Source organism: Callionymus lyra, chromosome 8, assembly GCF_982586985.1.
Source record: "Callionymus lyra chromosome 8, fCalLyr1.hap1.1, whole genome shotgun sequence".
NCBI classification, from domain to species: domain Eukaryota; kingdom Metazoa; phylum Chordata; class Actinopteri; order Syngnathiformes; family Callionymidae; genus Callionymus; species Callionymus lyra.
Genome location: NC_141825.1, coordinates 20,517,797 through 20,543,921, shown reverse-complemented (window position 1 = coordinate 20,543,921; position 26,125 = coordinate 20,517,797). Strand labels below are relative to the sequence as shown.

The window sequence follows — 26,125 nt, the reverse complement described above, 5'->3', positions numbered from 1 at the left end:
GCTGGCTATTGGTAAAAAACAATTTCCCAAAGGAGACCTCCTGAGGGATCAATAAAGTTTTACCTTACCTTACCTTTTATTCATTTTCTACTGCTTATCCCCTTATTGGGATCCCATTAGGTTGGAGCCTATCCCAGCTGCTTAGGGTAAGAGGCAAGGGGACACTCTGAACAGGTAGCCAGCTTATGGCAGAGACACACAACTTTTCAATCAATCCCTGTATGTTTTTGCACTGTGTGAGAAAAGGTAAACACACATGTGCAACTTTACACTACAAACAGTTAGTTTGTCTCAAGCTGAAAGGGAACCTTTAACCCTCTTGGGTGCCTTGAACCTAAACAAGGACAATTCAATAGAAACAAATCAAACTTGTTTTGTTTTCTTGTTTCTATGCAGGCTGTGATTTGTCCAGTTTTTATTTCTAGGTCAACAATGTTTTTTTTCAATTTGTTTTCCCTCTATTGCACTATTATCTCACTCAGGCCAAATTGATATCAGCAGTGCAGTTGTTTCTCCAGAAGAAAAGAAAGGAAATGTTTTCCCCCTGAAGCACAGAACGCCAAGAGGTGGAAAGGATTTTCATCTCAGTTTTGATTCATAACTTGGAAGCCTGTGACCTCATTAGCGGGACCAAATAAAGCTACAGTTTTGTTACCGCAAAAGTGAAATGGAAGCAAATGTTTCCCTGACATTTTTGGCTGTGGAACTGTGCAAGTGCTCCGGGAAGTAGGGAAATTAATGCCACATCAGTCGCAGTTTAGTTGACTTTTTCATCACATGCGTCTCCAAACACTCAATCCATTCACGCCGTTTGATTTTTCATCCTTCCACTACCCTATCCTGTCATTTTTCCACAGCTGAAACATATGCAAGGATGGGTTTGATGTGGTGTGAAGGGCAGGATTTTCGGTAATGCCTTTGGACAATCGCGGCTTATGTTGGAAGCAGATGCACTGATTTTGTGGTCACTGACGTTAGAGCCTCCGGTTGTAGCGCGCCTGTACTGTCTTATGCAATTGGCAGATTGCAAGGAGGAAATACACGCCTCCGACTAAACCCTCAGCAGTGAATGAGAGTTGTCATGTTGCCAAAGCTGAGGTTATCCAACTTCTCTTTTTTATAGGCTCAGGCTTTATTGTAAGTCATTTGCGAGAAGAAGCCTTTGGGACTGTCTATTGACACATTGTTTCGCTCCTTTTATAGTGCATTCATTGTCATTGGTTGGTTACATCTATATATATATATATACAGTATATATCCTTACATCACTGATCTGATCCAGCCTTACACCCCAGCTCGGGCTCTGAGGTCTGTGGATCAGAATCTTCTTATGGTTCCACGCACACGGTTCAGGACCAGAGGAGAGAAATCTTTTCAGGCTGTTGCTCCTAAGCTTTGGAACAATCTTCCTCTCTCTTTGCGCTTGATGGATCTACTGACTCCTTTAAGAAACATCTTAAGACGTTTCTATTTGTTCAGGCTTTTCCTTGATTTTCTGGAACTCCTGTGTTGTTCTCAGTATTATCTTGATCTTTAAAGTATATACTTTTTTGAGTATTGTTTTGATTGTTAAAGCGCTTTGTGACCCTGGTCTGGAAAAGCGCTATATAAATAAATATTACTTACTTACTTACTTACATCTTTTCTACATTTCTGACAAACAAAATGAAAGAACATTTGAAGAGGTGCACAGAATAAGAACACAATCAAAAGGCTGTCAATGAAATTATTAGAAACATCCTTCAATTTTCATTAATTCTGGAGTGAACAAAAAAGCTTTCAGCCTGAATTAAAAGGCGAGAGTTTGCTTTGAGCTCAGGTGTACAGGGACTTTGTTTCATGAGCATTGAAAACCGAGGCTGTCAGCTTCACCTTGTTCAGTTCTCACCCTTAGAATGCAGAGCAATTTGCTGTTTGTGACCTAGCAGCAGGTCTGAGATGGTGTAGAATGTTACTGCTGTTTCTTTGAAATAGTTGAATGAAGTTTTGAAGCACACTGCTATAAACAAATACCTTTGAAACTGGGACAATGGTGAAAGCAATGCTGAATTTATTTGATCTTGTCTTTACCTCTGATGGATATTTAAGTGTATTGCTGTTCCCTCTGATTGTTTTTTGCATAGTACTATGTAACCAGTAAAGGGTTCTTTCTCAGTTGAAACACCTTCAACCAATCCCTTTACAGCAAAACCTCTCCAGCAGTTATTGGACAATATATATATATATTTTCGTGGAGACCCAGATGGGTACTAAATTATTGCCAACCCAACTAATAAACAACAGAACGTCATTTACAGTATATTCTAAGGCTATGCCTACTTAAATTTTAAAATTTTCTCAGCAGTCAAAAGGGAGTCTTATAAGCCTTATGTGTTATTTCTGGTTATACTTACGGACTGCAGTATCTCGTCAAAAGCCTCAATGGTCAACAGCAGATGAGAGAAACGTGTACTATAAACCGTTATGATTTGATATCCATGTAACTATTTACACGTGTAGACACTGACACCCCTAGTTGCTTAGTAATGTGTTTTCTTTTTGGCCCAGGAGCCAGATGTGGCCCTTTTATTGTACTTATGCGGGCATGGTAAGGCAAGGGTAGGACATTTCTTTCTGATGTTATTAAGTTAGGGAATCTTATCTTATGACTTTTTCTTTATATTCCTATTCTTTGTCTCAGTTTCTTGTTTGTCCCAAGGGCCCCTCAAGAGTGTGACACAACACATGATGTTAGCCTCTTTGTTATTGGTAAAAGTTTTATATATGGAACTATACAACAAAAAAGTGTATTCAAAAAATGGGACCTGTCTATTCTCCAGTATTCTCCACTGCGGTATTTTTCTGCCTGTGCCATTATCGCTTTGTAAACCTCTCCAATTAGCAGTTGATTCAATCTCTGTTCTTCCTGTCGTTGTTTGGCAGGCTGTCACAGAGAAGGCAGAGAGCCGACAGCTTCTGTGTTCAACCAGTGCAGAGGCCGGTGAGTAATCATGTCATGTTCCACTCTGTTTGACTTCAGCTCTGCCCGCAGGTTTCTGTTTTTCTTCCGTCAACCTGCGGTCAGAAGGAAAATGTCTGGTTTGCACAATAGTTAGTGAGGAAAGAACTGTTGGTTTACACGAGCATCTGTTCTGTTCAATTTCACATCAAAGAATGAGTTGTAAGTGAGTAAATTAAAGATCTGAAGGTGTTTATTTTCAGGTTAGAGCAGTAGTAGCAGGTTGTCAGTATTTCCTCGCGTGTTGTAATTGAATACACAATGAACTTGACAGGAAACACTTGACCCTGACAGAGCTCTGACTTTCTGCTCTGGTATGGCTGTACTTCCTGTCGGTCCACCTCCACACTTAAGGGTGTGTGACCACAGGAAATAGCTCCTAACACACACAACACTCGCACAGTCTTTACCGACAAGGCCTCTAGAGTAACCTTTTAAAAGTAATTGGCCAGAACCAGAGATTTACTTTTAAAAAGTTCCAAAAACTTGAGGCTAACTCTGAGCCAGAATAATAAATGTTGTAAATTATGAATCCCTCACTGAATATGTAGCAGTGGAATTGGTTTTCCATCTGGCAAACTGAGATCTGATTAAAGTAAAATATAATTTGTGTTGTAAGAGAAAAGCCTGGGCTGAGTATCGTGGGTGTTGAATGCTGCGTTTTGTAAATAGATAATGGACTGCTTTTAGGCCGAACAATTATCTGACCACTCGCAGCTTGAGAGGAGGGCCGCTCACGTCTGTGCACTAATGGGGTCATCAGTGTTCGGTTCAGGATCCTGCTGGAGGACAATTCAGCACAGCACCAAAGGTGAAATTGTAGTTATTAGAGACATATTATTAGTAGGTTTTATCATAGGATTTAAAAGTCTTTATTAAATACTTCCCAAATAAAACCTTCTGCACTTTATAGAACTCAAGATTAAAAGTGGTTAAAAAAATATATGATAATATTACATTAAATAAATATACCGTTCCAAAATACAGGGGGAAGAGAAATGAAACATTTTTTCTTGATAGGTCACTCGTCTTACTCAGTGTCCTCCTTGGATAGCATCCAGAAACATTCCACAAGCTTGATAAAGTTGTTTTAAACAATGGCTTATGGCGACCAATTGCCAGCAAGTGCATATTTGTCTTTTGGCTTAGTTTTGACAAGAAAACTGGCATTAAATCATGAAAATAAAGAGCAGTTTCTTCACACGTTGGACTTGAAGGGTTTTCTGAAGTACCTCTAATGTAGGATTTTTTTTATTTATTTAGAATATTTATTTTATTTTTATTTGGGCTAGAGTATTTCTCAACTCTTTAAGATGGACTGTGATGCAAAAAGGACATCTATGAATTTGACCATCCCTGTTTCGGTACCTCTTATATTTGACATTCACGGATGACTAGAATATCAAGAATATTTATTATTACTTTATTGAGATGAGACTCTATCCGTATCTAAGCAATTGGAAGTCAAATAGGTTGAATAACTAAAGTACCAGCCTATGATGTAGTGCACTTTACATTGAAAATGTAAGTGATTTTCTCTGACCATTACAGTGCAAAAACCATACTCGAGTCTCCAGAGTCATTTACACCACAAGGTGCACTTTACTGACACATTTATTTTCAACATGCAAACTTGAATTTGTCCTACGGCAAACACTTACCACTGTAAATACATAATGTTGTTATTTATTTCTGTCACTGAGCTGTGTAACCAAGAAAACAATTTATCGTAAAAGCCCCAAGATGGATTGTTATTTGATCCATCATCACAGTGTAAATACAATTGATTTTCATTCAGAAACCAACCTAATACCTCAACCTTAAAAAAAAAACTCTTGTTACAGACAAACCAGTTTAATCTATTATGGATATATTTGGAGAAATAATATAACATGTAACCTTACAGAAAATTCAGGTAAATTTGTTTATAAAAATCTTTAATATCTTGTCTTTGCTAGTTTCTAAAAGCCACTCGGAAAGTACAGTTTTTGTCTTATAACACAAAAAAGCCTCAAACTATTTCCTCTTTCATCACTAGAAACAATAACATTGTTATATATCAGTATTTGTTCAACATACTGTGTTGATGCTCAACATCACTAACATCAATAATATTTTTTAATATAATATTTATTTTATGGCCTAGATTCCAATAAACTGTGTAAACAAACAATTAACTTGCAAATGCTCACAGCGTTTGTTAATTTTGTTGTTGCAAATATACTTCTGACCGCTAGATGGCAGCAGTCATTACATTACGTCTGCTGCTTAACTAACAATAAAGGCCCACGAGATCCTGGTGGTGATTGAGATGATAGTATGATAATATATATATATTTTTTAAATGTGAGTGGAACAATCACAAGATGTCACGGAAATTCAGTGTCCCTTCAAATTGTTCCAAAACTATACAAGTGTATGGAAATATATCTTGTTGTATTGTGAGCTGAATATATCGCTGTAGCTGTCGCCAAAGATCCCTCTTCCTTTACATGTTCTGCCTGTTAAACCTTTAAGTGAAAACACTGATTTAAAGGTGGAGAGCCTTTGTGGGACACTAGATTATCATCCATTATGGTAGATTTCTTTGTGAATTATTTCAAGTCAAGCTATCATGAGGCACATTAAATAACGCAGCAGGTTGTATTTGGCCTCCTGGGTCTTGAGTTTGACGCATTAAATTAAGATCAAAGCCATATTGTTTAATGAAAATTATTAGACTAGTTTTAAAGGAGGACAATGTGACTTTGAAAGTTGTTGCTGTCCTATGCCGTCATTTTTGGTTTTATGTACTTGTTTTTCTAAAAGTTTTGAATTGAGATGAAGTGACTTCAAAGAGGTTATCAAATGTTTGTTTTGTCTTAAATACTGAACGGCACAGGGGAACAATATTGGAGCTTGATGACACTTCCAAAAACATCTGCAAGTGTATAAAAAACACGTTCCCTCTGCAGTTCAATGGTTGTGCCATCTGTGATCTCTGTCAACAAAGACGAATAAATCTGTTTGGAAAGGAAAAGAGGAAATTGGAAACATAAGTTTGTCAATTTAAATCTTTCTTGGGCATATCAGACTCTCAAGCTTTTGTAGCAGTTGCTTTTTATTTTTAATCTGCTCAATCTATTCTTGGTTATGCTTGGTAACTTGGTAACTGCTAAGTCCATGAGTTCTATCTTATATTTCCAAACATATTAACATACATATTATGTTTCAAGTGTCAACACAGCATTAAAACATCCATTTATTATTACTGCTATTAAACATACCATGGGGAAATATATTAATGACAAATATTGAATTCATTTTTTTTTATTATGAGCAAGTTTAACTTTCTAAGGCTCTATGTTATGACAATGAAAACATTGAAATAATACAGATAGAGAATTGATGTGAAAGTGGGCGGAAAAGCCAATTTTTCACAGGCCATCTAGTCTTTTCTTTGTCTGTTTAGAAAAAAAAACTTTTCTTCTCTGTACTTCATCCTGAAACTGAATTTGACAGCTGTGTGAGCAGACCTCAACAAGTGTTTTGCCTTCAAAAGAATCCTGGTTTCAATCTTACCTCGTGTTACCAGACATGGATTTGAAAACACATTTCATAAATGTTTAATTTCTACCTTCCTTAGTCATCAAAGAGGGGTTTTATTATATTACTTCCATAGGCTAGTTGTTTCATCAGACGGTATAACAAACCAAATTGCTGCCTATGTTTTCACTGCCACGTTAAAGTACATGCCAATGAGATGAGAGGAAAGAATAGGTCACATCGCTCTCGTTCTAACTCGTTCTTGGGAAATATTTTGATAATGCACTTAACCCTTTTTTGTTGTTTTCCTGCCACATATATATTATTTCAATACAGCCTGTCCGAGAATAGACAAACAGACATATGAACAAAGTATATTCAGGCATTTGTCTCAAGTTTGTGATTGCAATGCTGATGCATTTGGCTTAAAAATGTTTTATCTGCCCAACCTATTCGATAGCACTCCTATCATATGAACTTAATTTAAAGTACTCTCTTAATATATGACTGGAAATGACTATGTTTCATGTATTTTGCTTATTGTCAATCACCACAAGCTACATAATGAATCTGACACCGTTAGTTCTTCGGTTGTATAAAATGATCTTTTGATGAAATGATGATTTTATTTTATTTTTTACTAAATTAATTTTAATTTTTCAGTTTTAATACTTGCATTACAAAAGTCATTTAGTTAATTGTTTCTGTATGTTATGAATCCTGAACTTGAGTTGACAAAAATGTTTAAAGGAATGGAGCTTGTAATATCTGCCCTCAGTTCAGATTAAAGACAATAATCTGATGTAGTAAAGACAGGAGTACTGTATGTACTTATATGTGCATACAGTACTCCAGAAGACTTAACCACTGGAGGAAACTAACAAGCCACTGTCATTGGTCTATTCACAAGTGTTGTACCCATGTACCCATGAACATTTTATTTAAATCCGGCCAGAAAAAGGGCAAACATCACAAAAAAAAGTCTTATAATTCTATCATTGTTTCTTTAAAAAACATTTTCTTTTCCTAATTTGGTGATATTAGTCATTTAAGGTATCACTCTTGTCCGTGTCAATGAAATGCAGATGATTTATTTTAAACAGAATTCAACAAAACTCGTCGGGTTTAAGTTTAAGAAAATCATTTTTCACCGTTTCTGTTTTGTGAACCGTGGATTTTATTTGTCACTGCCATCTTGTACGATGCATTTCATCTTGTTTTTCTCATATAATAAGGGCTTGTTGATGAAATTATTTTGTCCTTACTTTGATTGACAACTGGGGTGGAGGAAGAAAATTGCGGGGAAGATTAAACTATATACTTATCAAGGAATGGGGGGGAACAACCATAAGTAAGGGCCGATCTTTAACATGTTTATCTCTACAGTACATTTACAATAGTATCAACTACAGAATGTGATCATTTCTGAAAACATTTAATGAGATCCGATGTGGAAAAGCACGATGACTTCACGACGCTTTGTCTGCTTTAAATTCCACATTTTTGTTTTCCATCTACTTGGTTATCTCTCGTAATTTTCTTTCCTCTGGCGTGTGTCGAATGAGATTTCAGGATGGACATAGATGAGCAGGTACTAATCCTTCACATGGACACCGCCTAATTTTATCTTAATCAAACCACTGATTGTCTTTCACCGTCCTCTCTACCCTGATATCCTTCAGGTACCCTCTGACAAAATGTATTTTTTATATAGATCCTCTATGAATGTCTCTTTAGTTATCGAGCTACTTCTCGTCTGAACTCTGCTTGATTGAACGCCCTTCACTTGTTTGACCTCAAAAGTATCTTTGCCAAAAAAAACTTTCAAATACTTACTCAAATGCCAGTTGTTCACAATTCCATAAGGAACTAAGTTTTAAAAGCCCTCCAGGCATTTCAAATATGAGTTTGAGTGATAGAGATTTTTTTGACTGGCGGAGAGGATTTTATTTTTGCTTCAATTCTATCCAGCAGATGTATGATTGTTATTCACACAGACTTGTCGAACAGGTAAATATTTGGTTGGAGACTGTCAGTGCTTTTCCTTATTTATGAAGTCATAATTGCAACTTTGTTTTTGGTGTTTTCTTCCTACTTGTGCTTTCCATGAAAATGTTTGATGGATTGAAAGTTGGAGTTAAATAACATTTGTACTTAGGATAACTACTTTCAAGAAGGTGTCTCTTTTAACCAAATATTATACATTTACTTTGCATTTGCTCATTATCTGAAATATGTTTCATAAACATATTCAAAAGAGTAATATAACTAACGCTTCTTTGTATTTATTATTCATTTATATTATGTTGCCTGATATATTTAGTGATTCATAATAAGTAGGGCTTCTACGTAGACAATACGATTACGTTTATTTACTGTTAATGGACTGGAAACTAGGCCAAGAGGGGTAAACCATAGATCATAGTAACAATAAAAAAAAATCCAGATAATATTGTTAAAAAACGACGTAGCACAGTATTTTCTACACCTTTCTTTGCGACTCGTACCTTAAATAGCACTGTAGTTATCTAGCTATTGTGGATACCAAGTAACAAGCGTAACAAGGGCTTGTAGAACACTTTAGTTATCCCCAACGTCATCAACTAGACATTTTATTCTACCCGTTAACAGTTATCTTCTAATGTATGCGTTTAAAGAATACTACTTTAAAGAATACTTCCTGGGAAGTGAGTTAGACAATGCTAGACAAGCTAGTTACTTTTAAAATTGTATGAATTGCATCTCGTGGATCCTTTTGTTTATCTTTTCATTCATTTTTATTTTAGTTAGTAGTCCAAATACTTTGTCTTAATGTCTCTGTAGACTGGTATTTTGGTCGATTTTCATCTGCTTAATTAGAAAAAGCGCCTGTTTAACATTTTTTAATGATAAAACTTGTTATTTCTTATCCTATTAATGCTAAAAAGTTAGTAATTGTTAAATTTTGTGCCCAATATTATCATGAATCCAATATTATTGCAGCCCTACTGGACATAACAAAATAAAAATAATTATAAAAATGTGTATTCTAAGTAGCAAACTAACTAAATAAGGACAAGTGGGCATTTGTGGTGTCTGTACACGAAAGTCACACAAAGAAAACGAGCACAACAAGAGCAAAACAAGCATGGACATCAACTTTGATTTGAAGAAAATAGAATAACCTGGAAGGCAGCTGGTGCCGGAGTTGGATGAAATTGCCAAGTGACTGGAATGTGAATCTGTTTTCGGATTTACAATCAGAAAACCTTGATGCTCACAAAGAAACGACACACACTATGTATTACTGTAACCATATATCATAAAAAAAATATTGGAAAAACAACATTGCTGAAGGAAAGGTACACCTTATTATTTTGTCTAGATATATGTATACTTTTGTATACCATTAGTTTGACATGTCAACTTCTGTGCATTGTACCTATACAGTGACACATTATATAACTTCAGTACACAGACTCGACTTCTTAAAAAGGCAGCAGATCTTAACAATTGGGTTTAACCTAAACACATATTGTTTGTTACCTCACATTATATGGCATCAACTCAAATGAGCACCAACTCATTCAAATTCCACCTTGCCATGTGTGCCATCTAGTGGGTCTTTAAGAATACAGCATTAATAAAACACTACAGATGTATGATGAACTTCATAAAAGCACATCATGTTTGCCTTGATACTATCACTGCTCACTTCATAAGACAACATACTTTTTTATGTTAAAATATATATATATATATATTGAACTTTAATACGGTTTGACTTGTAACATGCTTTTGAAAGCTCTACCCTGAAATAAATTGTGTAAAAACGAAGGTTTCCTGAAAGGTATATCCATGGCAGGAGATAGAAATGAGGTGGGTGAGGTATTGAAAAAGAAGCAAGAATGAAAGCTGGAGAGAAGGAGAGAGGGGGAGGCTGAAAGAAATATTGTTCACCGGAGGATAATTTGGAAGCAAGAGTGAAGCTGAGATAGAGTGAGGCTGAGACAGCGTTTCGCATGAGGCTAGAATGAACGGCTCCCCGTGGCCATTTATCCCGATCACCTGAGAGCTCTTAGACCTTTGCTGCTGACCTCAAATCGATGTTCTGAAGCAAAAAAAAAAAAAAGAGACTCCAGGAACAAATGATCTCTCATTTAGGTTGCAGTAAGCGCCGGTGACACCACCAGAGGTCAGTGTGACTCTGGATTTTACGCAGGAGGGAGCGAGACCCACTTTTTTTTGGATGCAGAGGTTTGCAGAGGCGCTGCAGAAATAAGAAACGTGTGTTGGCAAATCTTCAGTTGCTTTTTGCTCTCAACAACACCTTTCTTTATAAGCTCTTCATGCTCTGTCACTTCCCAAACCATCTATCAATGCATTTTAAGTGCATGTTGGGTTCAACCGGTGTGTGTGTGTGTGTGTGTGTCACTGTGTCTGTGTTCAATTTGCATAAGCTGGCTTCAAAAGCCCCTCTTGTGTATTTGCACAGTCAGATTGAGGTGACTCTCAATGACGGAATTGCCCTTATTGACGCTTGTCAGTCTATTTCAGGCGGAGCGACTAACATGGTCAAGCGGATGATACACATGCTGGATCGTTCCCCACTATTGGTTAGTCATGAGATTCTTCACTGCTTGGCACCGTCTTCAAGCATCAGAAAAAACATCACACAAGGGTTGAGTGTGTGCGCCTCATGGCCCCGGCTGCTGACAGGCACTGTCCACGGACGAGACATACTTGGAACATGTGATCTCCCAGTTCAGAGATTCCTCATCGTACAGGCTCCTCCTCCTCCGCGAGCCGATCTTCGACATCGTCTCCTTATTGATCCCGGATCTGGCCGGCGTTCAATAGCCTCACGCCCCCGGTGGGTGTCGAGCACATAGTGCTCTGACCCCTTCCGGATGAGAGAGAGGCTGTAATTAGAAGAAGGATAAAGTTGACACGTCTGATTGGACGACCGAGCCGTAGAAGGGGTGAGAACGAGGGAGGCCTCGCTGAGTTGAAACAAAAGTCAGACTTTCTACCAGTGTAGGAATGAACAACTTCTACCGCTCTAGGACAATGTTTTCATGTGTTATCATGCCTTTCTTAACAAAGTTTATATAATAAAACACTTGATCTGGAACTATTTCATCCTTTTAGTTCCACCCAATATAGTTATGAGATCACGCTGAACTAAATGATTCAACTGTGACAGTATAACTAATAATAAATAGATGAAAAACAAGAGATGATCTTGCAAGCTTCTGATACTGAATACACATTTCTCATTGTACTTCACCGTGGTGGCGTTAAGGGCTGGGAATGCTTGACAGGAAGGACGCTCGCTGCCCCAGAAGCTCGTGGTCGGCGTTCACATGACTGTATGCTGCGACGTGGGAGAGTAATAGAATCCATCATGATGTGCCTGGATGCTTGCGGTCGGGGTAAATATAGCTACAGGCCGCCAGATTCACAGGGTTGTTCGTATATCTGTAGCAGGCCACCCCTGCAAGGTCCTCACTGCCCTTCTGGAAAAGTCATGGAGGGGTGGGAGAGGGGGGACTGCATGTGATCTTAAGAGCTTAATATCCAGATGGATTACAGCGCGATGGCATTAGTCATACACATTATTTCAGGGCTACTTTAGGAAGACATCTGGTAGCTTTTGTGTCTTCTCCTAAAAGTGCATATCAAAAGTTATTTGACAGAAAGTGTTTACCCTCCATTGACTCACATGTTTGTCGTCAGCACTCTCTGTGTAGCGTTCAAGGACACCACAGGTTGACTTTGCGAATAACACAATGCATCAGTGGAAGACAATGCATTGACCTTTTTGGAAACCTTGTGTAAAAATATGACCTTTTTTGCAAAACTGTGAGCATGGTAGTAGATGAATGATGCTGCTACAAACACAGAGACAGAAACACTTTCTCAATACCACATGGTGTGCCCTCTAGTGGTCTTGTCTTCTTATTTGCCAATCTATCTCGGGTACTATCATGATAATCTGATTCTTATTACTATTACTGTATATGTTGTTAGATAGACTTTATTATTCCTCTGGTGATCTCTTTTATCGAGATGGGAATATTGGATTTCTAGTTCATAACAGACAGTAGAGGGTACCTAAGTATCATTAAAGCAAGAACGAGAAAAAAGGGCAACTAAAAAGAACAATGTGCAAAGAGATGACAAAGTGCAAATAAAAAGAGAATAGATAAAAGGAAATAACGCAAAGACCTAGAGGGAAACGAGCATCATTGTAATACATCACCCTTTCACTCTTCTCTCAGCATTGAATGGTCCCTGCATTAAGATTTTCTTTTCGCATCTCAAGCCTATCCCAGTTTATTTTGTGCAAGAGGCAGGGGACACCCTGGACAGGACACCAGTCCGTTGCAGGACACACAAAGACACACTACCATTCACTTACCACTAAAGATACTTTTCAATGTTTCGTGCATCTTTTTCAAACACATTTTGACATCTGTGTATGTTTTAAATATCCATATACAAGGTGTTTTGACATCTGTGTATGTTTTTGAATATCTATACAGTATATAAAGTAGTTTTTTATCTGTGTCTTTTTCAGTGCATTTTAATCATCACACAAAGCTTTTTATTTATGCTTTATGATTTTATAATCACTTCCTCAACGCAGCAATATGTCATTATTTACCATATATTACTAAACTAATTAAGCTTCAATTTTATTGGGAACAATTTGTCACTTTACTTTCACCTAAAGGGACCAAAATCAAATGCATTTTCCCACTCGAATAAACGTTGTTAGCTGACCGAATATTTTCACTTTTTTTCCTAGTTTATTTTTTCTCCCGCTGTTGCTTCCCTGAAGTACTACCGAGCCCCCTCAGTAGATATAACGAAAAACTCTGAAAACTGCTTTTCTCTCGCTTTCTCCTCCACGTTCTCGAGTCTATAAATATTTTGGGGTTCATTTTTGCACTCTTCATTTCAAGAGGTATGTTGTGACTCAATCCAAAGGTAAAGCCAAAGAAAAACTGCATTTTCCTTTGGGCGGGATATTGAGAAAGAAAAGCAGTGCCTACATAAAAGAACAAACCTCTTTACAAAAAAAATAAATTAAATTTCTCACCACTTCACCTGTGCCAATGAAACGTTTATTTAAATATGTATTTTGATATGTTGAAAATGAGAGTTAAAACCGTGGTGACTTGATGGTAGATTATCCTATTTAAAAACTCACTGACGCTGAGATAACCTTAACTTACTAGGCTAAAAACAACTAACTGTGAATGCAGTTCATCAACTTATTAGTCAGATATCTCGGTTTGAATGTTGAATAATGTTGACGTTTAAATTCCAAAATGTATTAAAAGTAAAAATGCATAAAATACTCCAGTTTATATTACAAACTGAAATCGAGTTTTACTTGGCAACCTTGTTAAACTCTGGGAATTGCCAGACTTTAACGTTAGTTACTATCGTGTCTACTTATTGGTTGTCATCCCCTGAGCACTTTCCACCTACATCCATGTTTTATCTCGTGTGACAACACAGAGGTTTTGTTTGTAAATGCACCCCCTGAGCCACATGGAAGTATATTCACGTTGGATTTGCATACGATTTGCTTGCGTAGGTAATGTAAAGTGAAAAGTGCTGCGTGGTGACTTCTAGACATGAAATCACACGCCTCGGCCACACATGATTTACTTATTTAAATGGAATCATTTGCATTAAATTAAGCCTATGTAACATTTTTCCAACACCGAGAACTTCTTGTGTATTATTTATTTGACAAACACACTTGTAAAGTATTATGTTAAATAATTTAAAGGGTTGATCGTCAATCATTTATTTATCTGTATGTGTATATTTATTCCTGCTCTTTCTTCTCCGTCCTTGACACAATATATGCGTACAGGATAATAGGGTTCGACCCAATTCAGTCATATTGATAAAAGCGAATATTCAATAGAGTTAGATATAACATAAGTTAATTGCATCATCTCTTTATTTTATTTAACAAACTTGTGTACAAACAGACGGATTTGTTTCACTCATCAAGGCACATGGAGACCAGGAAGTTGTGCTGAGCAGGAATAGGTCGTGACCCATTTTAGACTCTGGTGTTGGTCACTAAAGACACATGATGAAGCAGATGTCAATACAAGTGGTCATGCATGTTTGGATTTGAGACGCAGGTCAAAAACTCATGTTAACACGGAGGTGAAAGGGGCCCTGTGTGTGAGAGAGATCTTTATAATATTGGGGTGTGTGTGAGAGTGTCTGTCAGCTGTCTTCTAACACCATCAAGACTTTATTGACACTAGTGGAATTCCTAAAGCCAACATGAAATGTGAAATTATGTTTTCCCTCCTCAATTGTTTTTAAAAGTTGTTTTTTTTCTTGCGCTTTTATAATACTGAAATATTCAACTCGGTACCGATACTCGATTATTCAACACTTATACCATTTTAGATTCCGCAAGGGTAAAAAAAGACTCCCAAATTGAATACACACATTTTTATTAACAATAGTACCAAAAAATAGCCTTCGTTATATCATGTTATGATCTTTAAAGTATGTACTTTTTTGAGTATTGTTTTGATTGTTTAAGCGCTTTGTGACCCTGGTCTCGAAAAGCGCTATATAAATAAATATTACTTACTTACTTACTTATCATGTAGTGCAAACAATTACGACAATATTTTTGGATGTTGTTGTATCTTGTGCACATCTAAATAATAAACAAGCAAGCCTGATAAAGTTTAATATAAATTAAGTTAAGTGCTCCTACCTTGGTTTGCTTTACGTACATAACAATAAATTAAATGAAATTAGCCAAACAAGCTAACATGAACGTTTTAAATATCTACATATATACAGTGTATATTTTAAATATCTCTATGCAATGTGTTTTGACATCTGTGTATGTTTTAAATATCCATATACAATGTATTTTGACATCTGTGTATGCTTTAAATATCCATATACAATGTATTTTGACATCTGTGTATGCTTTAAATATCCATATACAATGTGTTTTGACATCTGTGTATATTTTTAAATATCCATATACAAGGTGTTTTGACAACTGTGTATGTTTTAAATATCCATATACAATGTGTTTTGACATCTGTGTATGTCTTACAATATCCATATATAAGGTGTTTTGGCATCTATGTATCTTTTAAATATCTATAAACAAGGTGTTTAGACATCTCTGTACTGGCTAACATGAACATTACTCTTTTAAAGTACTGAATTCTCATCAGCTTGACCTGTTCCAAAATAGTCTGGATAGATAGATAGATAGATGGATGGATGGATGGATGGATGGATGGATGGATAGAACATACCATTTTATTATTGATGCTTTATTTAAGTTTCAGTACTTTTTCTCAAGTTAGAAACTAAAGAAATTCAGCATTGATGATTTTATTTAAACGTGAATATATCTCCATCGCGAGTTCAAAAGTGACACATATATATTATCATCATTTCTTTCACATTATTGAAAACAAGATCTCAACATCCAAACTGGAGACGTCTTCCATAATCCATGCACTCCTCTCCGAACACTTGACGGGAGCCAGAGATTGATTGTCACTGTTCTTTTCACTAACTGAAGACAGACTGTGATGATCTTTTTATATCATTTCAGATTTATTGAGTCGTCATATCATCGCCAAAGTGTGATGTGGTGTTGAATAACAAAGACTTCCCATCTGTGCACCAATAATTCAACCATTCATTGTGCGACGAACCCGGATCATAAAAAGACATTCATTCTTTGCCAAATGTTTCCGTCGTCCCTTTTCTTGTATGAAGTTCAGTTGCAGACAGGATGTTAAAATGATACATGTGTACATCAGCTTTTTACTCTGTTTTATATCCTTTTTAATACTTCATTTGTCTCTGTCTGTTATGGAGGTGACGGCTCGTTGAGCATTTGTCTTACATCGTCAATGAAATTGAATATTCTAGTCTTCATGTTGAGTCAATACTATTATTTTGGTGATTAAAAAATAGGGTTTACCTGCAAAAGTATTCAGGCTTTGGAGCTGAGTCGTCAGGAAAAAGGTCAGAGAAGAACTCTTCTTCCTCTGCTTTGACGAAAACCAGGTGAGGTCGTGGGGTCAAGTAGTCTTAACGCCTCTCTGGGTGTCAACATCTACACATGTAAAGACGATAACAAATAACAAATGTTTAGAAAAAAAACCATTTGCCACTGTTGACCAATGAAGCGTGTGTGTTTTGGTCATGTGATGCGAGGCTCAGATCGTAGACTCTGGTATTAATTAAGTTTTGTGACTTTGACAGAGAGGACAAACTTTTATGAACGATTGTTAAAAGATATGAAGTGTTTATTGAACTGAAACATGATTTTAAACTTTACGAAATGTCAAAATTAATATATTGAGGATCTGTAGTATAACTCCTCGAGGCTACATAATAATACACCTCAAAAACTTATACTATGGTGACTCGCGGAGTAGTACTATGATGATTTGCAGAGTTATTCTACCTTTGATACTACTGTGACTCGCGGAGCAATACTTCAGTGACTAGCAGAGTAATACTACTTTGACTTGTGTAGTATTACTAAGAGAAAAGTGGAGTAATACTATGTTGACTCACAGAGTATTACTAGGAGAATCATGGAGTAATACTACGGCGACTCGCGGAGTAATACTTCCTTGACTAGCAGAGTAATATTACCAAGACTTGTGGAGTATTACTTTGAGAAACATGGAGTTATACTCGCATGACTTGTGGAGTATTACTACCAGAAACATGGAGTAATAATACGCTGATTCACTGAGTAATACTAGGAGAATCATAGAGTAGAACTACGTCGACTCACGGAGTATTACTACGAGAATCGTGGAGTTTTACTACGGCGACTCGCGGAGTAATACTTCCTTGACTAGCAGAGTAATATTTCCAAGACTTGTGGAGTATTACTTTGAGAAACATGGAGTTATACTAGCATGACTTGTGGAGTATTACTACCAGAAACATGGAGTAATAATACGCCGACTCACTGAGTAATACTAGGAGAATCATAGAGTAGAACTACGTCGACTCATGGAGTATTACAAGGAGAATCGTGGAGTAATACTTCCTTGACTAGCAGAGTAATATTACCAAGACTTGTGGAGTATTTCTTTGAGAAACATGGAGTTATACTAGCATGACTTGTGGAGTATTACTACCAGAAACATGGAGTAATAATACGCCGACTCACGGAGGAATACTAGGAGAATCGTAGAGTAATACTACGTCGACTCACCGAGTATTACTACGAGAATCTTGGAGTTTTACTACCGTGAATTGTGGAGTGTTGCTACCAGAAACATGGAGTAATATTACGTCGACTCACAGAGTTTTACTAGGGGAATCGTGGAGTAATACTACGGCGAGTCGCAGAGTAATACTTCCTTGACTAGCAGAGTAATACTACCAAGACTTGTGGAGTATTACTACCAAAAACATGGAGTAATAATACGCCGACTCACGCAGTAATACTAGGAGAATCGTTGAGTAATACTACGGCGACTCGCGGATTAATGAGAGATATTATTTTGAGGAATAACTAACTCTGTCTTTTTTTTTTATTATTATTGTTTATCCACTATCTAAATTCTCACATACTTGGCACCAGAAAGTTCATTTTGAAGAATGTACTACTTCAGTAATTTCCTTTTTAGCATTTTGGTGCCACAAAGTCAAATTATTTATTACTATTTGAACTATCTGAAAACTACATTATTTGTTCTACCAGTCTGTGGTGGCCAGTGTCCTGTTCTATGCTGTGGTGTGTTGGGGTGGAAATGTGTCCAAGAGGAGTGTCAACAGGTTGGACAGGTTGATCAGAAAGGCTGGTTCTGTGGTTGGAATGAAGCTGGACTCACTGGTGACAGTTGCTGAGAGGAGATCATTGAACAAACTACTGTCCATCTTGGATGATGACAGTCATCCTCTGAACACTGTCATCAGTGAGCAGAGAAGCAGAATGAGTGCATGAATGCTCCTACCCAGGTGCAACACTAATAGACTCAGGGACTCATTCATCCCTCGGGCTATTAAATTGTACAATTCTGAGTTCGGGGGCAGGAGTGGAGTGAGAGTATCTGGATGTTCTGTTCTATGTTAGTCTTTGTATCCTTTGTCTTTGTTGTTTTTCTTTGACCTATGTTCTTTGTCTTTATCTTTAGACTTAGATTGTGTCATCTTGTTCTTTCTCTTTATGTTCTTCTTCTTATTTTATTTTTTATGTATTATTTTTTATTTTTTATTTTATTGTTTATGAAAAATTGCTGGCTATTGGTAAAAAACAATTTCATACCAATCAATAAAGTTTTACCTTACCTTACCTTACCTTACCATGTAATGTCTGGGGCTCCGTAGTAATGACCTCGTATAGGTATAAGGAGGTGTTTGAATGTAGACAGAACCGTCGAGTGGTTATACAACAGAACAGCTTGTAACCGGTTACACAAGGATTACAACCTTTAACTACAATATAAAATCTAAACGTTAACAACCCTACTCTCTAGTGAGGTTTCCTGGCAGCGGATGGTTCGCTCGGTTTTACCCCTACGATCCACCGTTTTTGACCCTCCACTAACCTTAGACCTGTCCTCCAGTAGATTGACCTACTCATACAGATGCGACTCAAGAGACTACAGGAAGTCTTGCGTTACAGAAAATAAAAGATCCTTCTGGTGCGAGCGTTTGGATGAAAGATTAAATATGACGAAACGTTTTTATGAAAAATATACTCTTGCATGTTTTCTTCTTTAATAACAAATTCACTTGTTGACCCTGTGTAGCAACATATTTGCTTAATATGTGGATATGTTAATAATTATAAATGTAATAACTCAAACCTTGGACCACTTTCATAAGAGACGAAAAAACGAAATGTGGGCTTAATTGCTACAAATGAGTGTTCACCCGTTGTCTTCAGTCTTTCTTTGTCTGTGGATGAAAGGATTAAAGAATCATCACAGATCACTTATAATTGATTAGAAGAATTTCGTGTTTTCTTGGAACAAAAAAAATCCCCTATTGCTCTTGTCGGTGTGTGGTTTGACAAAGACAAACGATGAGTTTTATCCACAATCATGTGTCTTAGAAGTGCTGCCAGACAACAAAAACTGCTCTTAAATGACAGCCCAGAGAATTTAGTTTTTACCCTTATTTCATTCGCACCGACTATGTATATTGTACTCTATGTTCCAGCTGTTCAAGGAACATCAAACAACAAGAGCACACTACCATCTTTGACAAGTGTTTTAAAGGGGAAATGGTGCTCAAACCTGTGGGAAAGACTCATCGTAATCAATTGTTGAGGTTAAAAATCAATACATTTTATAACTTGTTTTTTTCTTTTTTTAACTACTTCTATTTAACACCACCACTGGAACCACGTTGTATCCGGCTTGCTGGTGAGCTAGATATCTTTGTACGGACTTGAAAAGAAGAAATAAAGTAGAATTTTGAAAACTGTTTACAACCTATATTCTGGCAGCTTTTAGCAAATAAGAGGGTAATTTAGCCGATCGCTTGCTGGAGAGAGAAGAAGGTGAACATTTGTAGAAAGCCACAGTATCCACAGTTGCTCTGGGGGATGTTAAAGTGAGCCACTTGCTCTCTGACGTGTTAACCATTCAGTTACAAATCAAAGTCAAGTGCGAAAAACACTGGTGTGTCGCGTGACGTAATCTTATCTCAATTGAACATGAATCTTGTTGTGATTTAAAAGTAAAAATCCAACATATTTCAAGGGAAATGAGTCCAGATCTGCAGGTGATAAAACTATTAGAACAGCTTCAGAATCTCCTGTAAGGTCGAAGAAATCCCGGAGTTCCAAACATCCATTAAGCCTCCTCTAAGAGCGACTCCAGATGGTGGCCATTTGAGTTGAAAGGAACACGTAGTCCAGGACACATAATACGTGCCAGGGACAGCAATAAGAGGTAATTGAGCAAGTGTAGGAAGAGCCTTGAGGTTGGGACCCAAACATGCTGGATGCAGGAGGCGAGAGGCAACAACACAAAAGTGGAAAACATCTTCTTAAACTACTGAAGGGAAGAAAAACTGTATAATATTAACATAGATTTGGATGTCAAGGAAACAAAATATTACGAAGCTCTGAAATATGAAAGTGTTTTGGTTCAAGGACTCTGTTGAATCAGGTAAATACAGTTTACTTGGAATACATTTTTTTTAAAGTTAGTATGAAGTTGAGTCATTGTGAACATTAGTTTGATCTCGTTAATGATTGCTATGTTTATTTGAAATAAGCTATTGTGCAATAATAATCAATGGTTTTAATGATTGCCACTGATAGATAATCAAAAGTAAATCAACCATTTAATTTATCTTTGTTTACTTCTACAAATGTAATCTGTTTTTCCATTTCATCTTGTACAACCATCTCAATGATTTTCTTTGATCAGTTTCAAATTGTTTCATTACAATTTAATATTGTTTAATTACGGTTAAAAGTTGTTTGTTAAGAGGATAATTGATTTGATACAGTTGAAAATTGTTTGATATCAGTTAAAAATTATTTATTTATAGTTGATAATCATTTAAATGTATTTAAAGATTGTTTAAGTACAGTTGAGAATTGTTTTAGTTCAGTTTGAAAATGTTTTGATGGCTGTTGAAACTTGTTTAAATACAGTTAAACATTTTTAATTACAGTTGAGCATGTTTTTATTGCAGTTGAAAATCATTTTGTTAGAGTTTAATGTCGTTCTATAAAAATTGAAAATTGTTGATTACATTTTTAAAAATTACAATTACAGTTGAAAACTATTATTCCAGTTGAATATGTGTTTATTACACTGGAGTTAAATATTGTTTGAAAACGGGTGAAAATTGAGGATTACAGTGGAAAATTTAACGCTTACAGTGGAACATTTTTTATTACAGTTGAGCATGTTCAAAAATGTAGTATTCTTCAAAATTCATTTTGTTACAGTTTAATATCGTTCGATAACAGTTTAAAATTGTACAATTACAGTTATATATTGTTTGATAACGGTTCAAAATTGTATGATTAAAGTGGAACATTTTACAAAAACAATTGAAAATTGTACAATTACAGTTGAAAATTGTTTCATTAGAGTTATATACTGTTTGATAACGGTTAAAAATTGTACAATTACAGTTGAAAATTGTACAATTACAGTTATATATTGTTTGATAACAGTTCAAAATTGTATGAATACAGTGGAAAATTGAACAACCACAGTTGGAAATTGTACAATAACAGTTGAAGCTTGTTTCATTAGAGGTATATACTGTTTGATAACAGTTTAAAATTGTACAATTACAGTTGAAACTTGTTTAGTTAGAGTTAAATATTGTTTGATAACAGTTAAATATTGTACAATTACAGTTGAAACTTGTTTAGTTAGAGTTAAATATTGTTTGATAACGGTTAAAAATTGTACGATTACAGTTGAAACTTGTTTAGTTAGAGTTAAATATTGTTTGATAACAGTTAAATATTGTACAATTACAGTTGAAACTTGTTTAGTTAGAGTTAAATATTGTTTGATAACGGTTAAAAATTGTACGATTACAGTTGAAACTTGTTTAGTTAGAGTTAAATATTGTTTGATAACGGTTAAAAATTGTACGATTACAGTTGAAACTTGTTTAGTTAGAGTTAAATATTGTTTGATAACGGTTAAAAGTTGTACAATTACAGTTGAACATTGTTTCATTAGAGTTATATACTGTTTGAAAACAGTTGAAAATTGTACAATTACAGTTGAAAAAAATCACCCATAAACATGTTTTATGGGTAATGTATATAAATTAAAAAATGTTAAAATACAGTCAAGATGATTTAATTATGTCCATTCGACAAAACAATTATGCTACCAGTATTTATTAACAAAATAAAAGCCAAGGGCGGTCCCAGCAAGTTACATGGTTGCTGTTGTTGAATTTGAACCCTGCCATTTCACATTAAACTAACACATATTATAAATTCTCATTTCCATTCTTGTTTATAAAAGAGGCATTGAGTCACATTCATGTTTCACCATGGAATGCTTTAGAAGTGATAATTACATGGTTGATTGATTTGCAATACCACGTTTGAAGAGCACTGTGCTGTCCTTCAGCTGGCTGATAAGAGTCAGAACCAGCCTTTTTATCATCACTCATCACCACTCTTTCAAAAGCGACTCTGTATAATGTAAGGTCTGAGATGCTCCACTTGACTGCCGGGTTCTTCTGGTGCATATTAATTCTCTCTCTGGCAGCGACGCTTCCGTCGCTGACCAGACTGCAGACGAGAAGGGGGAGCTCTGTTGGAAGGATAATTCCAGTGACAAATAGTATTCAATTTATGGGACAGAATTTTAAAATGCCAGCAGGGTAATATTCAGTCGCAGCTTTTTTCAAGGGTGATCAATCTCTACTGTATTAGGACGCCGTTATTAATCTGCAGCCAAAATCTGAGCATAAGTGACACATTTGATCAATATTACGCCTTGGACTTTGGTGATATTTTAACTTCGTTGACAGTCTTGATTAAATATCTGTTAATATGAAAAACAACTCGGGTGAACGATGTGGCTTTTTATTGTTCACTCACACAAAAAAAATCATTATTGAATGATGAAGTGAAAATAATTGTATTTTACACGTTAGATTAGGATATAATATTGAGCGTTCACTTTGCTCTAAATGGTTCTATTATTTAAGTTGAGAATGTTTTCAGATTCAACTATTTGAAGCTTAACCATTATTTAAACAATCAAGTTATTTTTAGTCTTAAACTGGATTCAACTGTCAAGAGGTAAATCAAATAAGAATATTTATTTAAAATGGTATAATTATATATTGTGCATCGTAAAGAAGGTAGAATACTCCTGAAGACGCTAAAACATTAGAAAGTAATTGGAACAAAAACAAGAGGATTAGCTGGTTTATTTGAAAAGGTGTACAGTTTAATTAAATTTACTTTTTAGGGTAAATAGGAACATGGAAATAAAATGTTCGTCACATATAAATGGTATTTCAGATTAGAGATCTAGTCAATTTAGTACTAATCTTCCAAAGTGGGTGAGGATTTTGCTGGAAAAGTATGTAAAGGTATTTTGTTACCTTGAACAGAGGCTGACGTGCTACAGTCCAGTTTATAAAATGTTAGAAAAACCATCTGAATTGAACTTAAAAATGCATGAAGAGGAATGTGCAGAGATTAATTTAATAAGATACCGAAAACAATACTCATAGAAAAGAACTAGAAAGCGACATATAATCTGGGAAGATAAAAGAGTGAACTGTTTTATACTCCAATATTTTTTTAAATAGTGTAAACTAATAAATGATTCATGTTACTTGTCCAAATCCAGGTACACCATATTTATTGTATTTCTGTCATTTTTGACACATTCAAGCTTGTATTCACTCAACTCATTAAATATAAGTGAGAATTTAATTTGGAACTCACTTACATTTTTACAGAATAATATTTTCATATTAAAATAATGTAACATTATTTTTATATTTTGTGGAGGAAAAGGCTTTGAAAGTCAAAAACAAAACAAAAAAACATAATTGTAAACAAAAGCAGAATACATTTTTTAGCTTAATCACAAAAGTCCAGCACCTCCATGGACTCTCCTACACTCTCCTCTCTTTTTTTTTTCTCACTATATCCTCCCTCACTCTTCTCCTTATCCATCTGTCTACCGTCAACAATGAGTCAGGTTCTGCTCGAGGTTTCTGCCTTCTAAAAGGAAGTTTTTCCTCGCCATAGCTCACTGTACAGTGTTTCGCTTCTTGCTCTTTGTTGAATTGCTGGGATCTGTTTTTCCTTAATCAACTATAGTCTTACTTCAACTGTATAGTGTCTTGAGATAACTTTGTTATGATAAGACACTTTAAATAAAATTGAATTGAATTGAATTAATAAAAGAGTTTTGCACCTTTTAAGGGTTGTGAAAATTTAAGGCTCACAATAAATAAAAGTCAACAAAAACAACGCAAGTCAATGTCATTGTCAATCAAGGGGCAGACGTAAAATTAAAAAATAATATTTTATATCTTTGTCTATTATCAGCACATTTTAAGTTATTAGCATTGGTTTAAAATGATTATGTCTAAACGCGACCAGGGGGCAATTTAAAGACCTTTGGCCCAAAATATCCGTTATAGATTGTATTATTCAACCAGTGAGTTTGAGATATACATATTATTAAAAAAAAAAAAACTAAAAGTAAAGAAAACACTATTCTAGCTAAGAATGCTATAACCCTAAATAAAGTTGTTGAAAGAGTCCTTCTTGAAGATATAGGAGCTTTTATTTTAAAATTGGGAATGGTATGATGTCACCGCTCACGTTTATTTGTGACATGGTACAGTTTATTATTCTCTACAGAGACTCCCCGAAACCACACATGAGCCACACGGGTCCCCGAATGAAGGATTAGTTTGAGCTGCCACGTCTTGTTATGCTAAAGGAGCTGTGGCTTAATTAGTGTGGCAGATTAAAGTTGGCGTCATTAAGCGTGTCATTAAAAACCTCTCCATCCAAACCTCCCACAGTGGCCGCCTCACTGTCGATGAATCTCTCCATCACCAGAGTCCTCATCCTGTTTCCACACTCACTCGTCAGCCCCGTCTCCTCCTGCCGCTAGTCTGGCATTGAGACGAGGAAGCGACGCGACCGAACGCAGGCCCATCAGTCACACTGTCAAACCGTGAGGGATGTTCAAAGACGCGGGGATAAAAAAGGAAAAAAAAAACTGGGGTCTGTCCCGAGCATGGAGTAGAGGAACCAGCCATCTTTGTTTTTGATGTCTGTCAGCGCCAGTGATAAATAACATCGACGCGGATGTCTGTGTTTGGAAGCGAAGTTTGAAATGTGCATCACCCGTGGAATTGTCTCACCCGGTTATTCCCTTCGAGGGGTGATGGATGGATGAGGGAGGAGGGAGACGATGTGTTGACTTGACAAGGAAGAGTTGAAGAGTGACGCTCCTGGGATGTGTCACTTAGAAGGATGGGACTCAAACATTTGAGTGCAAACCTTATGTAAAGGCAATACGATTCCATGAGATGATTCATTTCACACATTTTTAAAGCATTTATTTTTCTTTAAACTTCATTAAAAAGACGCCTCCCTTCTCATCTTCGGTTCATGAACCCGATTTCTAATGAAAGAAGATGCTGGTTCTATTATTCAACGTGGGTTTCTTTTTCCTTAAAGTTGAATGAAAGTTTCTTTATTTCCAATCCGGTTTGTTTAAAAGATTTTTTTTGAGATCATCTTTAAACACATTTCCTACTTGAACTTTTATTCATTCCAAGTTACACTGTTAAGATGAAAGTCAAAGTAGAGACTTTTTAATATTTCAATTTATTTTCTACTGGTGAAAGATGTGGGAAAAAAGAACAAGGTCTCGGGTCCAAATCTATCAGAGCGTTAGAATGCTCTGGAGGCTTTAGGTCAGGTTTGAACTACTTCAAAAACTATTGACTGTTGGAAATCAAGACAGATTATGGTTTGTTGTTTTTCTGCACTGGCTTATGCAATTTGTATGAATGCGTGTTGACATTTGCTCACTCAGTGATAGAAAATTGACTTTGTTTTGAATGAAA

At 36.0% G+C, this 26,125-nt stretch overlaps 1 protein-coding gene across 1 annotated transcript in view; it reads left to right on the top strand.

Annotated features, from left to right (window-relative positions):
- tspan9a (tetraspanin 9a) overlaps positions 1 to 26,125 on the top strand; it is a 293,357-nt gene that overhangs the window by 16,830 nt on the left and 250,402 nt on the right. The window contains exon 2 of the mRNA XM_087796893.1: positions 2,923 to 2,980. The gene's annotated coding sequence lies outside the window, so the exon portion shown is untranslated. The remainder of the gene's footprint in view (positions 1 to 2,922; positions 2,981 to 26,125) is intronic.